Raw genomic sequence first — 19,282 nt, forward strand, 5'->3', positions numbered from 1 at the left:
AGGATCTACCAGAGCAAAAGGCAACTATCCCATGTAAGTATTGTTCCATGAAGCATGAGTGTAACACAAACCAAAATTCCAAGGGGCCAAACAATGAAGATCTTGTCAAGGACTCTGAAGTACTCTCTTTGGAAAAGATTCTTTATGATGGTACATGAATATACCATCATCTTGGGGGAGGGCTAATGATAGCCGTTTTTCGGCTCTCTGTGATTGCCATAGTGAGTTATCCCCCCCTATCAAATCACTCAAACACTGTGGTTACCCTCACCCTTTCACTGTATATAGGTGCGTGAGTCACGAGACTTTTCCCATATCTTCTTAAAAAACCCTCAATTAGCTAGTCATTGGGCTAGTTGAGCCAAAAAAATTAAAAAATTTTAAAAATATAAGTATATTATGGACCATGCGTATGTAAATATTTCTTTGTATATAGGGCCTAAATAAAAGATTTTTTCATAATTATTTTGGTATTTATTTAAATATTTCTACCTAGGTGTGTGTTATTTATGCTCTGTACATTGCCTCACCATTACCACAATTTTTCTTACCATTTTTCATACTCTTTATTCCATATAGAAATAATTTCATGTAAGCTTCTCTTATATTTGGTGTAACTCCATCCCAACAAAAATCCAAAAAAACTAGTTCTATTTATGTGTATATTTTTTTCACTATTGTGATTTTTTCCTTCCTACATATATTCTCTATTACTCTCATAAATTAGACCACCAAAAATATTCATCCTTTTATGGTAGACTTATAATGAGAGAGATTTATTTTGACCCCTTTATATTTTTCCACATATATTATTTATATTTGACATGTACATATTTTTTAGACCCCTCAATATTTGATTTTCTTAGTTGTACTATTCACTTATATCATGATCTCAACAATATCTTCAATTATAGACCTACCAAAGAAGGTCAAGGGTAGGTGGCATGCATACATGCACTATGGAGGGCTCACTCTTGGAGGTATTCAAAAGAATCATCCAAAGAAGGACCCCACAAGGACCTTGTGCAGTGGAAAAAAACGGTCGGTTTTGCTGAATTTTAATAATTCACTTGCTCTCCGAATTTGAAAAGGTGATACGAACAAAAGTTGTAGCTCGTGGGCTGAACGTTTGCCTCAAATAATTTCATATTTTTTTGAGCTACGAGCTGTGAGCTATGATTTTATTAGTGGACCCCAGTTTTCCCATGTTATGCAGCCACACTCTCTCTTCCACTTTATCATTTTCCTCTTTCACACACACTTCTCCACTCATCATCCCCACCTCTCTCACCCCTCCTCTCTGCACCCTACTCACCTTCTCCTCAACCTTGAAGAATAAGAGAAACCATGGTGAACTCATACCTCCCACACACAATTTCATTCCAAAATTGACCACCTAGTCTCATTTTTCCTCCTCCAATTTACCCATATCTATCAAAAAAACCACAAAATTCAGCCTCTTCTCTTAAAAGACAGCATCATGGTGGTTGATTACTCAGCTTCAATTACCTTGTCTCTCAAGGAAGGTCAAGAGTGGAGAAAAAATGTACCGTCAAAGCTAGTGGACCGTCAACAAGCGTCAAAATTGGCCCTACTCAAGACACTTGGAGCATCAACCTTGTAAGAAATCCACCTTTTCTTACCTTTTAAGAGTTTTTCTTCCTTATTTGTATCCTACATGGATACTCCCATTGTAAATATCCAATTCCATTTGTAAATTAATACTAACTCTACTAACACTAACCCACTATGAAAAGTCCTATCACCTCCATTTCTCTCCTCTCTCTTTCCCGACCAACTTCTTGATAATTCCAAGCAAAAGAAATTAGATAAATTGCTGAAAATCTAACCCAACCATGCTTAGAGGAGTAACCCTAGCCTTCAAAATTGCTATAAAAGGAGGGTGTAGCTAGCACAAAAGGGGGGAGCCATAAGCAAGAGCACTATGCTATAGCTTGAGAAGCCAAGCTCAACCTCTCTAGAAGGAGCTCTTGAGTGGAAGCTCATTGTCTTATGCATGTGCATGTGTTGTAATAGGGGATTAGCAAGGGAACTCTATGCCATTGTAAGAGAGAGAGTGATCATTCAATTGAGAGTAGGAAATCTATCATTTCTCCTACTAGTGTAAGCCCAACATTTGTTGAATCAAGGAGGGTGGATTTGGACTAAGCTTGGATACTTTGTCTCCCTTCCAACGTGAAGTAATGGACAACAATGATGCGTAAGTGTCTTGGTGTTTTTTGTTAAGTTCTTGATAGCTTGTCTCTGGTGTTGTCATCAATCTAGCCATAAATCCCACATACTGTAAGAGGGCGACAGGGTGGAGAGGACTCCCCTGGCCTTAAGACAGTGATTGGGGTGGCTTTTCTTGTGATGTGTTGTGGTGAAATTTACGCAAGCTATGTTGAACAAATACTAATCTCACTTTGATTTGTCATGACAAATTTGTAAGAAGGTATTAATGCAACAAGCACCCCCTCCCCCTTTCTCTCTCTTTCTTAAATATGTAGTTGTGTTTGCTTGATCATTGCCGATACGTTTCAAAGCAGCCCGAGCACTATCTCTCTCTCTCTCTCTCTCTCTCTCTCTCTCTACGCATCCTAGTTCGCATCCAAAACTAGGTGGTGCCCCAAATTTGTGTAGGGTTAGGTTGCGGGTTTGTGTGTGTGTTGTTGTTTTTTTCCAACCCCAACCCAATTGAGCAGCATGGGAGCCTAGAAGAGTGCTTGGAGGCCACTCTTCTTGTTGCCCGCCCTAGACCGCCTCAGCATCAACGAGAGATTATCAATGAAACGATATAAACTATATCTCTAGACAAATAATTATACCAGAATCAATGAACGAATATATTATATAAAAAAAGATCATATACCATCAGTAGCTCGACGGAATTTGGACGATAATCAACGACTCGACTGAATCAAAACGATATTCATGACAGATATTCATGAACAGATCTATAGACATTTGATATCTGGAAACATAGGTACCCAAGAACAAATCATCAGTAAATGTCTGAGAACATATTAGACAGCTTGAAATAGTATAGACTTTTGAGAACATATATCTATAACACTGATTCGATTTGTAATTGTCTTCTGCAACAAATTTACGTCAATAACAAATATATAATTGATGAAGAGAAAAATATAATAGATAAAATTTCAATTATGAGGAAAATCAAAAGCAAAAAGCAAAAATTGCTTTTTAGACATGTTCGCAGTCTGGGAACGATAACTCGTTTTCTGTGCAGAATTTAGAAAAACTTTCTTCTACACAGTTATAGACCACATCAATTCTAGCGGCAAAATTATTTTCAATTAGGAGGAAAATCAAAAGCAAAAATCAAAAGTTGCTTTTCAGACATGTTCGCAGTTTGAGAAGGATAACTCAAAATCGGTGCAGAATCTGAAAAAAGTTGTAGACCACCTCTATTTTGGTAGCTTCAACGGGCCATTTTTGCAAAATCATTTTCAATTAGGAGAAAAATCAAAAGCAAAAAGCGAAATTTGCTTTTCAGACATGTTCGCAGTTTGAGAACGATAACTCGAAATCGGTGCAGAATTTGGAAATTTTTTCTTCTGCAAGGTTGTAGACCTCATCGATTCCGATGGCACTTACACGATATTTTTGAAAAATTGTTTTTAGTTAGAGAAAGATTGAAAACAAAGGCGTCCTCCTCTGATACCATGTTGAGAGAGAAAGAGAGAGCACAGAAATAGAACCCCAAAGTATGTAGAATGCAAACATGAGATGATGTATATATAGAGGGGACCTAGGTGTTATATATAGAGAAGCTTTATATGTAATCCATATATTGAGTAGCGTCATATATAAGCTCAACACTCATTACCTCCCTCTTTTATACTTTCTTTAAAACGAATTAAGCCATTACACTCATGAACTAGCTATGCATGAATAGAGTCTTGTAGTGCCAATCAACAACAGCATAAGCTACATGTGACCATTACCTCCGCCTACGTTGAACGCACAAGCCACCATGCGCTACCAAGGGCAGCCACTTGTAGCATCCATGTGGAGGAGCGAGAGCTCCGTGAGATTCCTCTCGCTTTACTTGGTTAAATGCTTTGTCTCAGTGTGATATATATACCCCATAGAATATCCACTCATTGTGCATATAAGGCTTCTTTTGTGCCATGTGGCATCACCGTGGAAAATTTCCCTTTGGATCACCACTAGAACTTACACAATCTTGACCCATAGAGCATTTTGGACACATGTTGCTCATCTCAAACAAAAAAAAAAACACTGTAAAACCAAACCAAGCCACCATCTTCAGGCCCACATTTCAACTCTGATATTTAGCCACATCTTAGGGTGCGACTCAGAGGATGAAGGTGATTATAACCACCATTGATCACTTGGATCGTCAATAATTTGTTTTGCATCTTTTGATTCAATTGCCCCATCACTTTTAGAGATGTATAGATACTTTTTGTTATTTTGTATATTCTTTCCTAATTATGTAGGGAGTTGTTCCATCCTATTGGGTTGTAAAAGCTTATTCAGTTTTTTAATTAGTAAAACTAAAAAAGTGTTGCAATAATAATCAACTGCCACATGTAGTGATTCATTCGTAACACATTCATTCTAAATAAGATGATAGAAACACATCTTGCTCGTACAAAAGCATCAACAAGTTTGTAGTTATCAAGTTGTTTGTGTCTGTGTGGGTGTGTATCAAATATGTAGGCGTGTAATTTTTGTATGTGTCTTTGTGTTTTATGTGTGCGCATGCATATATATGTGCATGAGTATATGCATATGCATATATGTTGTGTGTGCATGTACAATGTGTGTGTGTGTGAGAGAGAGAGAGAGAGAGAGAGAGAGAGAGAGAGAGAGAGACATAAAACAGGTCCCCTAAAAAACAGAATTGAAGAGAGACAACAGAACTAACAATCGAGCCTATGGGTACTACAATGACGACTATAAAAGACATAGCGACCATGCCTTTGTCACTTAAGCGACCTCTAAACATTACACATCGCTCAGTATTGGTGCTATGTCCTTTTGTCTGTTGTCTTTCAGTACTTGGTTCTTATGGTTTATATGGGACTTGAGGAACAAGGTTATGTATGATCACATTCTTATTTTTGGTAGCTCATTTCCTGTGGAGCTTATCAAACTCAGGATGATGGAAGACATTGTGGCACTTAAAAGGCAGGACCTCAAACAAAGGTGTCTCATGATACTACACAAAATGTAAATATGGAACAAAAGGATTTTCACAAGAGAGAGAGAGAGAGAGAGAGAGAGAGAGAGAGAGAGAGAGAGAGAGAGAGAGAGAGAGACATAAAACAGACCCCCTAAAAAAGAGAATTGAAGAGAGACAATGGAACTAACAACCTAGCCTATGGGTGTTGAGAGAGAGAGAGAGAGCACAGAAACAGAACCCCAAAGTGTGTAGAATACACACATGAGATGATGTATATATAGAGGGGACCTGGGTGCCATATATAGAGAAGCCATATATTGAGTAGCTTCACATATAAGCTCAACACCCCCGCTCAAATAAGCGTCCCTAACTGTGGATGAAAAAACCCTTGGGGGATCAAGGGAAAAACCCACAGCTCTATATACACCCTCCATTATATTATAAAAATCATTGAATATACAAATGTTTATGAAGAGCTACATCACTCCTTTTACAATGAATTACATCACTCCTATCCTATCAAATACAATAATGAATACAAAGGTTCAATAACGAGGTGTAAAGGCTATCGATTAGCTCGCAATAAGAAGTGTCTCCATGAATCTATTGTGTAGCTTGTCATCACTATCGCATCACCAAACATATCTTCATGTTATCATATAAAAAAAGAGCATATACCATCAGTAGCTCGACGGAATTTGGACGATAATCAACGACTCGACTGAATCAAAATGATATTCATGACAGATATTCATGATAGATATTCATGAACAGATCTATAGACATTTGATATCTGGAAACATAGGTACCCAAGAACAAATCATCAGTAAATGTCTGAGAACATATTAGACAGCTTGAAATAGTATAGACTTTTGAGAACATATATCTATAACACTGATTCGATTTGTAATTGTCTTCTGCAACAAATTTACGTCAATAACAAATATATAATTGATGAAGAGAAAAATATAATAGATAAATTTTCAATTATGAGGAAAATCAAAAGCAAAAAGCAAAAATTGCTTTTTAGACATGTTCGCAGTTTGGGAACGATAACTCGTTTTCTGTGCAGAATTTAGAAAAAGTTTCTTCTACACAGTTATAGACCACATCAATTCTAGCGGCAAAATTATTTTCAATTAGGAGGAAAATCAAAAGCAAAAATCAAAAGATGCTTTTCAGACATGTTCGCAGTCTGAGAACGATAACTCGAAATCGGTGCAGAATCTGTAAAAAGTTGTAGACCACATCTATTTTGGTAGCTTCAACGGGCCATTTTTGCAAAATCATTGTCAATTAGGAGAAAAATCAAAAGCAAAAAACGAAATTTGCTTTTCAGACATGTTCGCAGTTTGAGAACGATAACTCGAAATCGGTGCAGAATTTGGAAATTTTTTCTTCTGCAAGGTTGTAGACCTCATCGATTCCGATGGCACTTACACGATATTTTTGAAAAATCGTTTTCAGTTAGAGAAAGATCGAAAACAAAGGCGTCCTCCTCTGATACCATGTTGAGAGAGAAAGAGAGAGCACAGAAATAGAACCCCAAAGTATGTAGAATGCACACATGGGATGATGTATATATAGAGGGGACCTAGGTGCTATATATAGAGAAGATATATATGTAATCCATATATTGAGTAGCGTCATATATAAGCTCAACACTCATTACCTCCCTCTTTTATACTTTCTTTAAAAGGAATTAAGCCATTACACTCATGAACTAGCTATGCATGAATAGAGTCTTGTAGTGCCACTCAACAACACCATAAGCTGCATGTGACCATTACCTCCGCCTACGTTGAACGGACAAGCCACCATGTGCTACCAAGGGCAGCCACTTGTAGCATCCATGTGGAGGAGCGAGAGCTCCGTGAGATTCCTCTCGCTTTACTTGGTTAAATGCACTCATAGAATATCCACTCATTGTGCATATAAGGCTTCTTTTGTGCCATGTGGCATCACTGTGGAAAATTTCCCTTTGGATCACCATTAGAACTTACACAATCTTGACTCATAGAGCATTTTGGACACATGTTGCTCATCTGAAACAAAAAAAAAACACTGTAAAACCAAACCAAGCCACCATCTTCAGGCCCACATTTCAACTCTGATATTTAGCCACAACTTAGGGTGCGACTCAGAGGATGAAGGTGATTAGAACCACCATTGATCACTTGGATCGTCAATAATTTGTTTTGCATCTTTTGATTCAATTGCCCCATCACTTTTAGAGATGTATAAATACTTTTTGTTATTTGGTATATTCTTTCCTAATTATGTAGGGAGTTGTTCCATCCTATTGGGTTGTTAAAGTTTATTCAGTTTTTTAATTAGTAAAACTAAAAAAGTGTTGCAATAATAATCAACTGCCACATGTAGTGATTCATTCGTAACACATTCATTCTAAATAAGATGATAGAAACACATCTTGCTCGTACAAAAGCATCAACAAGTTTGTAGTTATCAAGTTTTTTGTGTCTGTGTGGGTGTGTATCAAATATGTAGGCGTGTATTTTGTGTATGTGTCTTTGTGTGTATGTGTGCGCATGCATATATATGTGCATGAGTATATGCATATGCATATATGTTGTGTGTGCATGTACAATGTGTGTGTGTGTGTGTGTGTGTGTGTGTGTGTGTGTGTGTGTGTGTGAGAGAGAGAGAGAGAGAGAGAGACATAAAACAGGCCCCCTAAAAAATAGAATTGAAGAGAGACAACAGAACTAACAATCTAGCCTATGGGTACTACAATGACGACTATAAAAGACATAGAGACCATGCCTTTGTCACTTAAGCGACCTCTAAACATTACACATCGCTCAGTATTGGTGCTATGTCCTTTTGTCTGTTGTCTTTCAGTACTTGGTTCTTATGGTTTATATGGGACTTGAGGAACAAGGTTATGTATGATCACATTGTGCTTTTTGGTAGCTCATTTCTTGTGGAGCTTATCAAACTCAGGATGATGGAAGACATTGTGGCACTTAAAAGGCAGGACCTCAAACAAAGGTGTCTCATGATACTACACAAAATGTAAATATGGAACAAAAGGATTTTCACGAGAGAGAGAGAGAGAGAGAGAGAGAAAGAGAGAGAGATAGACATAAAACAAACCCCCTAAAAAAGAGAATTGAAGAGAGACAATGGAACTAACAATCTAGCCTATGGGTGTTGAGAGAGAGAGAGAGAGAGAGAGCACAGAAACAGAACCCCAAAGTGTGTAGAATACACACATGAGATGATGTATATATAGAGGGGACCTGGGTGCCATATATAGAGAAGCCATATATTGAGTAGCTTCACATATAAGCTCAACACCCTCGCTCAAATAAGGGTCCCTAACTGTGGATGAAAAAACCCTTGGGGGATCAAGGGAAAAACCCACAGCTCTATATACAACCTCCATGATATTATAAAAATCATTGAATATACAAATGCTTATGAGGAGCTACATCACTCCTTTTACAATGAATTACATCACTCCTATCCTATCAAATACAATAATGAATACAAAGGTTCAATAACGAGGTGTAAAGGCTATCGATTAGCTCGCAATAAGAAGTGTCTCCATGAATCTATTGTGTAGCTTGTCATCACTATCGCATCACCAAACATATCTTCATGTTGTCATGAATATGGCATCACCAAACATGTTTTCATAAATCGTTTATTGTCACCAAGTTTGTCTTCATGAAATCAATTCTTTGATGAATCCTACATAGATCATAGACTCAAAAAACATAGTCATGAAAATTATTAGCATCGTTAGTGAAATAATTACGTTCACAATGCCATAAGAGATGGTTCGCGACGCCACTTTTTTGACGACATAAAAAGTACAAGATGCATGATACGTGATGCAAATGACATGTGTATATACTACATAAAACGACATTTATCAACGTAGTGATATCAATGAGTATCATCAAAGTATTAACAAAATATCATCATTGTATCAATAAAAATGAATAAATCATCATGGTCTCAACGAAAAGCATGATAGAATAATTATTGTATCAACGAAACAACATCATGGTATCACCGAGAATAACCATGGTATTTACGAAACAACATTATGATATCATCGAGAATAATCATTGTATCAACGAAACAATATCATGGCATCACCGAGAATAACCTTGGTATCAACGAAACAACATCATGGCATCACTGAGAATAACCATGGTATCAACAAAACATCATCATGGTATCAACGAAAATCACCATGGAATCAACGAAACATCATCATGGTAGCAACAAAAATCACCATGGAATCATCATCATGGTGTCCCCGAGAATAACCATGGTATCAACGAAACATCATCATGGTATCAACGAAAATCACCATGGAATCAATGAAACATCATCATGGTATCAACGAAAATCACCATGGAATCATCATCATGTTATCACCGAGAATAACCATGGTATCAACGAAATATCATCATGGCATCACCGAGAACAACCATGGTATCAATGAAATATCATCATGGTATCAACGAAAATCGCCATGACCAAAGTACTAATAAAACATCATCATGGTACCATCAAAATCACTATGGTATCAATGAGAAATTATCAATAAAACGACGTAAACTATATTTCTATAAGAATAATTATATGAGAATCAATGAACGAGTATATCATATAACAAAAGATCATGTACCAACAGTAGCTCGATAGAATTTGGACGATCATCAACGGCTCGACTGAATCGGAACGATATGTAACTGGCTTTTGTAGCAAAGTTACGTCAGTAACAAATATATGATTGATGAAGAAAAAATATAATTGAAAAGTTTTCAAGTATGAGAAAAATCAAAAGCAAAAAGTAAAATTTTGCTTTTCAAACATATTCGCAGTCCGAAACGATAACCCAAAATCAGTGCAGAATTTAGAGAAACTTTCTTCTGCAAAGTTGTAGACCACATCGATTCTGATAGCTCTATCAAATAGTTTCTGCAAAATCGTTCTCAATTAGGAGAAAGATCAAAAAACAAAAAAACGAAAGTTGCTTTTTAGACATGTACGCAGTCCGCCAACGATAACTCAAAATCAGTGCAGAATTTGAAAAAAAAAAACTTTCTTCTACATCAATTCCGCTGCCTCTAGCGGGTAGTTTTTGCAAAATCGTTTTCAATTAGCAGAAAAAAAAAAAAAACGAAAGTTGCTTTTCAAGTATGTACGCAGTCCACGAACGATAACTCAAAATCGCTGAAAATTTTGAAAAAACTTTCTTCTCCAAAGTTGTAGACCACATCGTTTCCAGTGCCTCATGTTGGTAGTTTCTGCAAAATCGTTTTCAATTGGCAGAAAAATAAAAAACAAAAAGCAAAAGTTGCTTTTCAGATATGTACGCAGTCCGCGAACGATAACTCAAAATCGGTGAAGAATTTGATTTTATTTTTCTGCAAAGTTGTAGACCACATTGATTTCGGTGCCTTTAATGGGTAGTTTCTGCAAAATCATTTTCAATTAGCAGAAAAATCAAAAACAAAAAGCGAAAGTTGCTTTTTAGGTATGTACGCAGTCCGTGAACGATAAATCAAAATTGATAAAGAATTTGAAAAAACTTTCTTTTGCAAAGTTGTAGACCACATCGATTCCGATGCCTCGAGAGAGTAGTTTTTGCAAAATCGTTTTCACTCATGAGAAAAATTGAAAACAAAAACGTACTACTCTGATACCATGTTGAGAGATAGAGAGAAAGCATAGAAATAGAACCCCAAAGTGTGTAGAATACACACATGAGATGATGTATATATAGAGGGGACCTGGGTGCCATATATAGAGAAGCCATATATTGAGGAGCTTCACATATAAGCTCAACAATGGGTACTACAATGACAACTATAAAAGACAAAGCGGCCATGCCTTTGTCACTTAAGCGACCTCTAAACGTTACACATCGCTCAAGTGAAGTTAGTATATGTAAAGTATTGGTGTTTCTTAAGCTAGCCCTTCTTGTCTATTATTCCATTCTTGTCTAATTTTTTCGCTTGTCCAAGAAATCGTAGTGATGCCAATATTGACCTGATATTGTAGCTTACAGAATCTTTGATATTACCACTCTGAGGTCACGTTCCTAGTAGAGTGATCAAGCATTGACTTGTGGGTGTAGAATTTGAAGTCATTGGCAAGTGTTGAAGAATTGCGATAAGCTATTAATTGCCAAGGTGAGAGGTAGTTTTTTGAAAGACAATAAATTTTTTGTTTATGGGTGCTCATATGAGAGGTCGTTCTTTCAAAGACAATAGGTTTTTTGTTTATGCTAAGGTGTTGATGTTTTTGTCGAGGGTGTGGTTTTTGTGGATAAGCGCCAAGGTGTTAGAGATCTATCGGTTGTTGCTTGCCCCATTATTCTCCACCACATTTTGACGGCCCACACGGTAGCCCCTTGACCAGATGTTGATCTTGATGGTAGTGTCTTTACAATTGTTTGCTAAATATGTTCGACCCATCCTAGTGCCCTTCTAGTGATTCTGACCAACACAAGGAGTTTTGGACACGTTTCTATATAGTAAAAAATATATAATTGCTAGGCAACTTACTAGATCGAATACACGTATCTAGTAAGAGTGCAAACATGTAATAATGAGAATACTCCTAGATGGTTATAGCCACAACATTCTAACTATATGGAAATTTTATCTGACTATATAGCAAGAAAGCAAGGTCCACATTCTAGCTATATAGCAGTTTTATCTGACCATATAACACAACTAGGAGTTCTCTTCTTACACGCTTCTACATTGTCTAGCTGCCCGTTAAACATGTACATTGTACATTGTACATTGGTCTAGTGATTAAATTGTACATTGTCTAGCTGCCCGTTAAACATGAACTCCACAGGTACCAAGCACATTTTCCTGTGAGCTCTAGCATGCCATTCTCCAACACTACACACTTGACTGCATCATCAGACAAATCCTCCCTCACATATGCGCCCAATGGACCTAGTGCAGTACTTACTTTTCTGCACAAGCTGGGCAGCCAAGAGTGACATTTCTCCTTGTCATGGTAGTCATTCACCCAGAACAATGCTTCCTCGATTGTAGCTTATTCCATGACCGAGAATTAAAATTTTGTACATTACCAAGAAGCCAGAAAACCATTCTTTGCTATACTGATGACTGAAGGCCTACTTCATTCTCTGTGTGTTTCCAAGAAAGGCCCAAGTCTCTCGCATGTCGTTACAATCTGCTCATTACATCCATGTAGGATCTGTTGTTGTTGTTTGCAGACCTTACCTCTGTGAACGCCACGCATCAATGGCCCCTGGAGAACCTGCTTGCGAGCTTTAAAACGACTATATTGGCCCTGGTCGTTCTTGTGGGGGGGGGGGGGGGGACCCATAGATAATGTGTCCATCAGTGTCTGTATAGTGAGGTACCAAGCCCGCTTCCTCCAAAGCCTCCATCGCTACACCGAAAGGGATGACGAGACGATCATGGCCAACGCTGATGCCGGTGGCCTCTCGCATCGTCATCCTCTCCATCCTCAGCGTCAATCTGCATGCAGAGCCAAGACATACGGTTTCTTCAACATCAAAAATAGGGCAAGAGCGTGTTCACAAAGCAGCTGTGAACGAGGGTCATACTTAGGACACTCAATTAGTGTAGAAACCATAGCTCGAGATAATAATGGTTAAAAAACTTGCGCATAAAAATAATTAACGGTAAATTCACTATATTTAGAAGGTTTTACACCAAATTTCTTCAAACTCTTTAGATTTTCTCACCTTCAAGTTTTGAATTTAGAGGTAATTTCCAAACTCAAGCATTGGTACAAACCGTCAGCAGCTAGTCATACTTGGTTGGGTCCTCGCTAGAGGGACAGGTACCTTGTGCTCACTTGGTGCTCATTTTGTTAGGGTTCTTACCCTTGAACACTCGAGTCCTAGGGTGGGTCACCCGAGGAGGAGGTTCCTCGCTTGTTGCTATGAGATCTCTCCGCTTTTTCCAATACATGTGGTGCATCAATTAGGTAGCAATGGTGATGCCTACGTGTGACTCTTTCTTGCCGATGGTACGCGGACCTTGCCCGACCATGTTTCATAGCTAATATTCAGAATTAACATGTGTATCCTCATCAAGACATCCTGCCCTACGCATCTCGTGGGGCACTCGACACTTGAGGATAGAGGCTCATGGCGCTCCTGGCTCGTGGAGTCACTATTGCAAACTAATCAGGTTTCTCACTAGCGCCAAGGTTTTTGGGTTTCTTAACAAATTGGCTATCCTCTTCCCACTCACCCTTACGAGAATTAGAGTGAGCATTTTCATGAGACTACCTTGAGAACATAGACTACCTTGCTCTTTGACGGACCATCTCTCATTTGGACCTCTTTAACCTTGGCTCCGTTTTGAGATAGATCCACAAGCAATAGAGATAGCATTTGGACAAGTGTCCTTCTTTTCCCTTTTGAGAGAGAGATATTAGTTAATTAAGTAAATGCATCTAAGTTCTCATTGGACCTCCCCAAAGGCCATCCAATAGGCTTTAGACACAACATGAGGGCAACATGGGTAGGTGCTAAAAGCACATATCTATATTCACTTACTCTTGTTTCATTCATTTTCCCACATTAAATGATCTGTTCAATATGAGAAAATCATTTGGGATAGGTAAATATTAGATTTTATTTCATCATTTGCATTTGCGGTGAGTTGAGGTCAAACCAATGAGGTAGAAAAGAGAGCTCTAAACTTTCCCTTGGCAAGATGTTCATTAGCCAGAACTATAAGATTTCAAATTGCTTGTCTCCATGATCTGGTTGCAAAAGCCATGGCTCTAGTGCCTCTAATGTATGTCTCTCATTCATAAGCTACCTTACCGAGCTGTAAAATGACCGAGCTCAACAAAGATGTTCGGTTGCGAGTTATTGTGGGAAGATTTCTCAATTGGAAACAAGATTCTTATTAGAGGGCTTAGCCCAAATATTTGCTCTCGATGTAAAGCACCTTTAGAGGATCCTTTGAATTTGTTTAATGGTTTCCCTTCTTCATTCAAAACCATATAGTGTGCCAAAACCACATTGTAGACACTAAAGAAAGATGAAATAATGGCACATGAATTGTCTACAATGTGCAAAAACATACAATCAAATGACACTAGTGTGCTTCCAGTTAAAGTTTTTTTTTTGGTTCACACGTGTAATCACAACCATTCTCCTTTCCTTTGCCATAATTAATGGTAGAATGCACCATCCCCTTAATTAGACATATGGAATGCATTGCTAAACAAGGATTCATACAATGATGATTGTAAAGCCTTACTAGGAGCATGAACCTATATTGAGTAACATGTGTAACTATAGCCAACCTTACCTATATTACCCATAAATGTACCATCAAAAGATCAAAAACTTTTGGTTGACTACTATACAAGACTTGAAAATGTATGACATTGCAAAATTGACTTAAAGGTGGATACCTTATTGGGAGCGAGAGATATAAAATGTTTATTTGCATTTGCAAAAAGCTTCCTTTTTTTATTTTCATATGTAGGATTCCTTGAGGTTCCCGCTTAATATTAAAATCTTTCTATTTAAGAAATTAACATCTAACCAGTTTTCTTGCTGCTTATAACCCTTAGCCACACAACCATTCTTTGATTCCATGTAAAGAGAGAGAATGATAGAGCTTGAGCTCTTGCAAGCAAGCATGCACTGTCATAATACTCAATATCTAATTCTCCTAAATGATTTTGTCATGTTAAAATGATAATTTAATATGGGAAAGTGCCAGGGGAGGAAAAGCTAGAATATTGGTTAAGCTAGCAGATCGGCCATAGTAGGGATCCAAAGGGGGGGCCATATGCAAAAGAGCCATGTGCAACAATGGGCTAAAAAGACCCTAAGGTTCAGCCCATTAAGACTTCCAAAATGCTAAGGTTCCAAAATTCAAAGGTTGTGTCCAAAGGTCAACCATGGGGGAATTGGATGCTTTGTGTGTGTCCCAAAATTCTTTACAAATCCCTACATAGGAGGGGGTGAGCCTTGCTTGTAGGGGATGAGAGAGAAAGTCAGACACACACACACACACACAAGCTCCCTTTACACAAAGGGAATGAGAGACACATGTCAGCTCCCTAGCCCAGATGCCCACAAGGTGTACCCAATTCCTATTGGATGGCCTTGGAGGTGGACCAATGAGAATAAGGCTAGATTAAATCTAGTTTAATTAATTTAAAAACACTTAATAAAAGAACCAATGAGAATCAAGCTCTCTAGAAGACTATTGGACAGTCTCCCAAGGGGACCAATGAGCATTCATCAGCCCAATGGCTTGCCTGATTCCTATTGGCCAGGAGGCAAAGGGGTCCAATGAGCATTTAGTTGCATTTACTAAGTACCTAAAGCTCTTACAAAAGGGGAAAGGGGGACACATGTCAGAAGGCTATCACTTATACTGCTTAATTACCATTGGCTAGCCCTGGGGAGGTCCAATGAGGCTGTAGCATGAGAAAATAGCAAGAGGGGTCGACCAAGAGAGAGAGGGGGCTGAATTTTCAAAGGCATTGTTGACTCTCACACACACACAACTCATGTGTGGAAGTAGGAAGACACTCTCTCTCTTCTCAAGCTTTAATGGAAAGCTTATCACCTACTCCAAGCTTGTGAGAAGGGAGGCCTACACCAACAACTCTTGGCTTTGTGATGCAAATCCAACCAAGAGCCAAGCTTCAATGCATGCTCATCTCCTCTACCATGCTAATTACTGAGCTAAGCTATGCTAATATGAGTGATTATGTGAGGAGATGTACATCTTTCTTGTATGAATACTCCTTCTTCCTCTCAATCTACTCTCATACCCCACTAGCTCTCACCATCTTCGAAGGTGTGTGAGGTCTTGGGTCTGATACCATGAGGGAATTGATGTTGTGTTTGATAAGTGTTTTGCTAGGTGCATGAGGTTTCCATCTTCATTTCACTAGCTAGTCTTGAAGGAACACAAAGAATTGTATTGTACAATGTCTCTCTTGATGGGAGAAACCATAATACAAAGACTTTTGGAAGGGGGACCGGCTCCATGCAAATCCGGTCCTCAACTGTTGTCAATAGCTTAATTTCTCTCTCTTTTGAAAGTATTATTCATGCTATCTAACTAGGTGTTATGCTTTTTGTTGCTCTCTCTCTCCACCCAAGCACTCTTGTTATTCTGATTAGGAAACTATTCTAATGAAATGCTCACTATGTTCATGCTATTTTCCGCTACACACAAGTTACTAGGCCATTAAATGTTACATGTACACAATTAAGAGAGCACACAATGGAGATGGAGGTTCAAAATATAACATAATAAGGAGACTACATACAATAGAATTCAAAAACACAAAACCAATAGCAATTGAGCTAACAAGACAAGGACTATCACTCTTCATGAGAGACTAGCCCAACCATATAGGGGCGAGAGATTCCCACTACTTTCTTGGGCATTTGCAAGGCATGGTACATTACAAAAACACATGGTATCCATCATGGGCATGGCATGTTGCTCAATAAACGAGTTGTGACTTACTTGGTTAATTTTGATTGTATTTTAGTGTTTTATGAAAGGTATGTGCATATGGGGTATTTTTCAATCTAGGTATTTGTTGCAGCTATATATGGCTCACTCTACTCAACTTAGTCTCACCTATATATTTGTAACTTGTCCTCAATATGAATCAGTCTTTGGGAGCATACATGGTGTGTCTCTTGTCTCGTCTCTCTCTCCTTCTCTCTACATCTCAACATGGTATCAGAGCGGTAAAGATCACGCGCCGATTCAATTCATGGTGACAAAATAGTATGTGTATATGATTCGCATGTAAGTTTCAAAATTGCTACAAATTTTAGTTTTGAGCGTTGATTCTTGTTAACTGTGGTTATTTTGTGTTAAGAAGAATATGATTATTGTTTTGTGTGGTGTTTATTGCTAATCAATCTAATCGTTGATTACGTTTTCTTGTTGATGACACCCTAAACTTCATCTCAATTTTCGGGGGCCTTCTGCTCAAAATTTGGAGAAACGAAAAAAGCACTTTTCATCCAAAACTTAATCGTCTCCACGAGCTCTTCGATTTGAGTTCTAGGTTTGCGTCAATCGGAGTTCGCAGCAGAAAGTTATGCTGTTTTTACTGCAAATTGAGCTTGACGCAGCTTTCTTCGTCGTGCGTCTTCGTGAAGCGTCCGCGATCGTTTTTCTAATTTTGGCGTTAACTTTTTTGAGCAAATTTAGCCTTATTCATATTGTGTCCGCGGTCAATCTTGCGTCTCACGTCACTCTATTTGAGGAGTCTCGTCTCACGTCACTCTATTTTGAGGACTCTTTTATTATTGACGTCTCCTTTTCCGTGCTTTTTTGAATGACGTCTCTCACATCGTTGGACGTGTATTGAGCATCCTTCTTGCGTTTATCGTTGATAGAACACAGTCGTCATATTTCTCGCATTCTAAATTGCAGCCTTCACCATATATGGTGTGCAGATTCTGCGATCTTATCTTATACGTCTTCTCCCAACCAGATATGGCTATGACTATTCTCGTCAACGGATTTCCTTTTGGACAGCGTTCTGTTCCTCCTTTCCAAGGCCAAGGATTTCCAGGGTGGAAAGCAAAGATGTTGTTAATTCTTGAAGGCGATGAACTCTCTGATGTTGTCCTTGGAAATCGTGTTTGTCCGCCTCAGCCTATTGATACGGATCATGATAACGCACTTATTACTGAAGGACCTATATTTGAAGATTGGAATGTTGTGTATACGGATTGGCAATGACGTGATAAAGCAGCTCGTCGGTATATTCTTTCTGCTCTTAGTGATTCTCTTTTGCTTGATATGTATGAACTGCCTACGTCTCGCGACGTATGGAAGTACCTTATTGCAAACTTTCAGAAGAAATCTATTACATAAATACTTTATTTGAGAGGGTTACTTAACAAACTACAATATGAAGTTGGTACTGCTATGATGGCACATATTGAGTCTTTCAAATCTATTATTAATCAACTTGCTGCTCCCGGTGATCCTGTTTCACAAAAGCAACTGATTACACTACTCCTTGATACGGTGAAGGACTCCTCTTATGATAACATTGTTACTATTCTCCCTAATAAAGATGGTCTTGATTTCGACCAAGCCTGCATGTCTTTAATTGAATACTCTAAACGTCAAGAACGATGTAATGCTGGTCATGATACAGCTATGATTTCACAAGAGGAGACTGAGTCACAACAGATGGAACATGTTTTTTATGCTCGAAGACGTCCGTTTCAAAGAGGAAATCGCAGAGGTGGCCACCGTGGTAATATTTTCTCTCGTCTCAAATTTCCTAGTAAGCAATGTTCTTACTGCAGCAGAAATGGCCATACTGAAGATGATTGTTGGGCACGTCAATATGATGAAGAACACAATATTACTACGAAACAACCACGTTTATCTAGAGACTCTACTTCTTCTTCTTGTGAATATTGTGGACGATCTAATCATCCCACTCATATGTGCTACAAGCGTCGATTTGACACAGATCGTAATAGAGCATATGCTATTGAACATCGAAACAACATTGTACCAGAAACAATCTGCGTCCTATGTTTTGTTTCTCCAGACAGAATACTTCATGTGCGTGATGGTTCACTTTTTATTGTTGATTCTGGTGCTACAGAAAATATGACATATCAGTCTAAGTGGTTCCATAACTATCATCCACTACCAGTTCAACGTGTTGTTTATCTTGTTGATGATACGACTTGTCAAGTGAAGGGTATTGGAGATTTATATCTTGGTACCTTATCTTCTTCCACTCAAATTTTGCGAGGAGTATTACATGTACCAGATCTTCAACGTAATCTTCTTTCAGTTGCTAGACTTGTTGATCTTGGTCTCTTTGTTGGATTTGATCATACCAAATGCCAAATTGAGAAAGATGGACAGACTATAGCCACCGCTCCTCGAAACGGTAATTTGTTTGAACTCTCTCTCAATGATGCTGTAGCAAATGTTGTTACTGCTCCAGGTGATCATGATTGCAAAGTATGGCATCACCGTTTTGTTCATGCTGATTTCTCAAAACTCCTTGATCTTCAGCGTCGTGATCGTGTTCATGGCATGGATCTTA

The sequence above is a fragment of the Adiantum capillus-veneris genome, chromosome 30 (genome assembly GCF_014529385.1).
Source record: "Adiantum capillus-veneris isolate H3 chromosome 30, ASM1452938v2, whole genome shotgun sequence".
Taxonomy (NCBI): Eukaryota; Viridiplantae; Streptophyta; class Polypodiopsida; order Polypodiales; family Pteridaceae; genus Adiantum; species Adiantum capillus-veneris.